Genomic DNA, 6,254 nt, shown 5'->3' with positions numbered 1-6,254 from the left:
GACTGGCTGTTTCTTTCTCCAGTAAAAGAGTTCCTGTCACTCTTTTACTTTTTGGTTTCTTTGACATCAGATTTCCTAGGAGCTCTCTCTAACTTGTTGGTTATTGTCTAGTAATTTTCAATAACTACAATTTTTTTTCCTCCTCGAAATGTTGCTATGTTTACAACATCAATCCTGGACCACTTTTTTCTTGTTTTGTTTTGTCTGTTTTTGAGATCGTATTTTATTATATCTTCCCCTTCCCATTCCTCCCTCTAAAACTTTCCATATACCCCTCCCTACTCTCTTTTAAATTCATGGCCTCTTTTTCCAACAGTTGTTTTTGCATGCAGTATTTGCATAAACACACACACACACACACACACACACACACACATATATATATATATATGTTCCTAAATATAATTTGTTGAGTACATATAATATTACTTGCCTATATGTTTTCAGGGCTGCCTGTTTGACACTGGACAACCAACAGGTATTCTCTTTCCCGAGGAGAACTGCCTCCCTTGTGTCCAGCTTTACTCGGTTGTCTGTAGCTATTTGGTTCAGGCTGAAGTCTTATGGACTTTCCCCTGCCCGGTTTTGCATGTTCAATAGTGTACCATTATTTTCTTCCTCCTCCTGCAACACAGCCTAACTTTGTGCCATGAGTTTATGCTACAGCTATGAGTTTATGTTTTTCTATCTGTTTTGACTTCTTTCATGAGGCACATGTGTACCACTTACAGTGTCCTGTAGGGCATGTGTTAACCATCAAAATCACCTCAAATTTAAAGCAATAGTAAGTCTTGGTTCTCTATCTCTATAAGCCATCCTCTTTTACAATCTTCCCAGATCAGTAAATCTCACTACCCTCTGGCATCTTAGACCAAATACCTGAACAAGCTTCTTGATTTATACCCATTCATTCACTAGGATCAACCAAGGCATGGCTTTGATACCTTTCCATTTATTTTCACCTCCGTTGCTTCCCTCCTCGTTCATGTCATCATTGTCTCTTATTTGCATGGGGTCTTGACTGAGAGTGAGTGAGTCCTTTTCATTCTTTGGGTTGCCTGCGCACCACGTGTGCATCCACAGCTGTGTCATATCGCTATTCCACAGTTGTGGCTAAAATCCCCATTCTAAAGCAAGCGCTCCCCAGAGAGACTCCCTGCCTACTCTTCCTGAAGCAGTTGTCAAATCACCACAGGCCTTGCTTTCGGGATGTGATGTCTTCATTTTGTAAGGGAGGAAGTTGAAAGCCGAAACCACCTTGTTTATTTCTTCCATTATTTACGGATTGCACATCCCTCCAAGAAGATGATGAGCTTCTTGAAGGAGGCAATTTTTCCCACCTTAATCTTTTTGGTATCTTCATAATGCAAAACACTGAAGTCCCTGTGTAAGAGCGTAGGTTGATCAATTGACTGACTGACTGACTGGTTGGCTGACCTAATCGACAGAATGCATGGATCATAACAAGGCCTAGAGGAAGTGGTAGGTACAAGGAAACATCCCTAAAGGAGGTCAAGAAACAGAAGCAATTCTAGAATCATGTATGTATGTCTTCAGAAGTCTGCTGAAAAGTATTATCCTATTTTTTTTCCTGTTCCAAGTAGACTTTGTTTAAATTTAATTAGGAAATTGCATTTAAAATGAGAAAAAAAAACTTCACCTATTTTTCTTGGCATGCTTGGGTTTTAAAAGCAAGAGCCAAAAAAGTAAGCTTAAGAATTATACACAGAACATCCATGTACAAAGATAGAACACTACACTAGCATGTGTAGTGATTACGTAAGTATATCACACTGTAATAGCTTGATATATACACTTCCTGGAAGTATCCACGCCATGCTCAACATCATTGTTACTTTTTAGGTATGAAGAGAATGAGAATTCAGCAGAGAACAAGAAGCCTTTGATTTTATTCACCAAGCTGCACTTTTTCTTTAAGAAGTCTGAAATAGGTCTGACAGAGTTCCAACATTTTCCTGTTATGTGGATTGATCCACGTTCAATATATTTTTCTTAATAATTTCTGTACTTTAAGCATTAAAAAAAAGCTAAATTAAAGACTACTATGTACCTGTGATCTTAGCAGAACTTAAGGTCTTGATTCATAAAATATAATGTCTTTATATTGAAATCAGGAGTTAACTAATTCAATTTGGCATCTGCCTTTATGATTCTTGGGTGGGCTTCCTTCTGGCTGGCGTCTGTGTTTCAGGGTCAGACGGCAGTGGCGTGGAATGTGGAAATAGAAAGGAAAACATCTGTGCACACACTCAAATATCTTTCCCCTGTTCTTGTAGGGCTGCTCTCTGCCCCCGTCTCCACATAAAAGTGGCAAACATAAATGTCGTCTATTGAGGAGCAAGTCACATCCGGCCACTGGCTATGTGTTGCAGTCATCACCGACTCTATGAGGTGGGTTTTACAATCCCCTTTTTATAGGTGAGAACACTTAGATTTGGAAGCGAAGTACACTTGGTTACACAGCTTGTGGACGACAGCGCCATTGTGAAAGCTGTGTTTACTTGACCCCAGTGCTGGGAACTTTCCTATGATATAATTTTTATCTACTGGGCTTTGACTCCAAGGTACATCTTTAACTTTCAGATTTTTCATTTCAGCCTTTTGATTTCCAAGAGGTTTCCTTTTCATCCAAACATTTGGTTAGCGAAAGCTGTATTTAAGCCAGTCTACGAGCCACTATGGCTATAAAGTCATAGCGTTCCGTGTGCAGCATTGTTCCTACAAACCGGGGTTCGATAAGTTCAAAGAAGTTTATTATTATTATTATTATTATTATTATTATTATTGTGTGTATCTTCTTTTTCTTATAAAAAAGATTATTTTTAATTGTGTGTGTGTGTGTGTGTTTGTATGCATTTGAGCACGCGAGTGCAAGCATTCAGAGTCCAGAGGCACTAGCTCTCCTTGGTGCTATAATTATTTGTAATGGGTGCTAGGAATCAGACTATGATGGTCTTTGCAAGTGCTCTGACATCTGAGCTGTCTCTCCAGCCCCTTTATGTATTTCTTCAAAGAGTGTGCAAAAAGTATCACTTGAAAAATTGGGAAGATATGAAGCAGCAAATAAGTAATATTAACAATTATTCTCAGAATTTTGGATTAGTCTTAAGAGTAAGCATGGTGAAGTAGTCAAGACTATTATTTCAGGATTTATTTCAGTTCTGTCTTCCCACAGCAGTTGGATGGCATCTTCTATGTGAACTTTCCAGTGATGTGACATTTGTCTAGGTGTACATCTTCGTGTGGGCTTTGTCTCTCATCTCCCTCATCTATGTAATGAGGAGCTTTCTCACCTTGTCGCGAGGAACTGGAGTCCACTTTACCCACTCCACTCTTTGCAGCCTCCAAACAGTAGGCCTTCTGGTGAAGCGGATCGTCTTTCTTGGTTGATGGTGACAAAGGCAGATCCAGGCTACTGTGATCATGGTTGTATAAAGGTTGATGAACTATCTCAGACAACGGGTATGATGCTCTGCAGGCTTTTTCTCATACTCCCACAAAGAGACTCTGTAACTTTTAGTACAATGGCATAAAAAAAAGGCAAAATACCTGGTGGGGGATTATCCCTTCGTATATCTTAAAAATGCTACGTGGCTGCCTCTTTTCTTTCTGTGCTAGGATTCTGGTGTTCCTGCCACCAGGTAGAAAGCCAAGAGGATTCCGAGACTCTGCGAAACTCTGTTTTCAAAGTATGTAGCTAGGACCTCAGATATGGAAACTAAAACTGAAGTTGGTGGAAAAATAGAATTTAGTACTAATATACATACTTATTCTTTCCTCCTTATTGAGACAGCATTGTTAGATTTGATGAATGTCCATCTGTGAGCTTTAAAACACTCATATTGAACAGAATACTGTTAATAGCAGAAACTCTGACATCATAGGTCTCTTCAATCCTTTCTTGGGAGTTTGTAAGATAACAAAAACATCAATTTCATGGGAATAGAGGTTTGTTATTCAGCCATTTCCTGCTCACCTGGGGGAGTCGATTTATGTGTAGAAGTTTTTTATTTAAAGGGAAGGGAGAAATCACATGAATTTAAAAACACTTTCTGAATTTTCTTTTGTGACCTTTAAATTTTATGTTTTTCCTTCCTAGATATATACTTGAGGGCAGTCTTGTGGTAGGGAAGGTAGGAAGATTGTCAGGCTTTGGATTTACCCAGAGAGGGAAGCAGGGATCATCTTGTCAAGTCAGATAAAATATACTGAGCGTTGTGAGCTTCAGCCATTGGAATGGTGTGCATAGTCATTGCATGGTACTAAGACCACAGTAAGAGCCAAGGTTATTGCTGTCTCTGTCCTCCATCTGACTCATGAACGTTAGCTTGTCCTTTATCCTTCCATGAGCTAACACGTGACTGAGTGGTGAAGTGAGATCTAATTTTACTTTACATCCCATGTATTTCTGAGGCTGTAGCTGTAGAACATGGACTTTTCTTTTTCAGGTATCTTTGAAAAATATTTATAAGCCAATTGAAATGATATTTCAAAGTGCACTAACGTGCTCAAGCAAACAAGTGGTGAGGAGAGGAACTAAGGCGAGAAAATGTTAGTATTTGCAAATACCAGAAAATGAACACTCAGGTGCTGTGTGCTCTCATCTGTCTACTGTTGGATAGGTGTAGAAACGCCAGAAAACAACACTCAGGTGCTATGTGCACCTCATCCATTTACTGCTGAATAGGCATAGATTTTTTTGTTGATCTATCTATCTATCTATCTATCTATCTATCTATCATCTATCTAGTTATTTTCATGTGTAGCATATGTATTTGTGTTTGCAAGTATGGGTGTGCATGCACCATGTCATACACATGGAGGTCAAAGGGTCAACCTCTGCTGTCAATCTTAACCTTCCACTTTGTTTGAGACAGTCTGTTGATGAGAACCCAGGGTAGTTGGCCCGAGAACTTCAGGGGACTTTCCTGTCTCCTCTCCCAGCTCACTTCAAGAATGCTCACTTGAAGTGCTCTGTCTCAATTTAGGTGGGTTCGGGGTTGGTATTCATGCTTGAATGACAAAGGCTTCACTTACTCAGCTGGCGTTTGAGCCCTCCCACCCCCTTATATTTCTTACCTGGAACTCATCTACAAAAATTTACTCTTTCAGTAATTATTTGGCTGTTCTGAAATACTATTGAAATGAGGAAGTCAGAATTAATGCTTGACTTGTTTGCTTTATAGCCATTTATTGGAGTGTTTTTATGTTTTCCTAGAACTAGTTCTTTTCCTTTTGATGAAGTTGTATTTCCTTCTTTGCATGAATATTACTACCTAGATCTCAAGGCCATATTTTGTGTGTACAATTCATTCTATTTACAGCCTCAGGCTAGTTGGAGTATCCTCAAGGTGGCCGTTTTGTCCATTGGAAATGATCCATTAGTCTTCGGTGGTTCCTTGACTTTTGGCACCATGAGTTGTTCCAGGTTGACTTTCTATGTTTCCCGCCCAAGATCTTGGGCATGAGTTTAATCTAAACAATAAAGCTATCTGTTTGTTCTAGCTATATATCAGACACATTTCAAAGCCAGGTTATCCTGAATTAATACTGATCAGAAAAAAGTCAACTGGAAGTCAAAAGAGTTTCTGCCAGGCATTGTTGTTCTCTCTCTCTCCTTTTTTTTTTTCCCTGATGGGAATGTAGCTCAGTACCTGGTTACTCCAGTCAGCTTCTTCTTTCTAATTTACTTAAGATTTCTTTGGCTTCCAACAACCCTGTCTTTTCCCTGCTGAGTTATTTATGTTTGGGGCACAGCAGAGTCAGATTTTGTCCTTTGAATCTTTTCAATGCCCTTCTTGCTGATAGAGTAATATCTTCCAAATTATATTGGCCTTACCCTTTCCCACTCAATGCCTAGATGAGAGCATCAACAGCAAATATAATAATCATTTTATTTGTCAAAATTGCTTATCTTAGAAACAGTTTCAGAAATGGTAGCAATCTTTAGAGCAATAGTTAACAATGAACACTTCCCCCTTAGACTTATACATTCTTATAACTTCACACTGACCATTTTGCAATCCTGTTCATTAGGTACTCCTGTCCCCACTTTACGGATTATCCCAATGAGATTCAAAGAATAGGAATGCTCCTTTAAGGTTCTGACTCACATCTGACACTATTTAACAGTGGTTCACTATTTCCCTTCCCTTCCCTTCCCTTCCCTTCCCTTCTCTTCCCTTCCCTTCCCTTCCCTTCCCTTCCCTTCCCTTCCCTTCTCTTCTTCCATT

Source organism: Microtus oregoni, unplaced genomic scaffold (assembly GCF_018167655.1).
Source record: "Microtus oregoni isolate MIOR12 unplaced genomic scaffold, Mior012 000037F_ref0000500, whole genome shotgun sequence".
NCBI lineage: Eukaryota > Metazoa > Chordata > Mammalia > Rodentia > Cricetidae > Microtus > Microtus oregoni.
The sequence above is the reverse complement of the archived record's forward strand: the minus strand, read 5'-3'. Positions refer to the sequence as shown.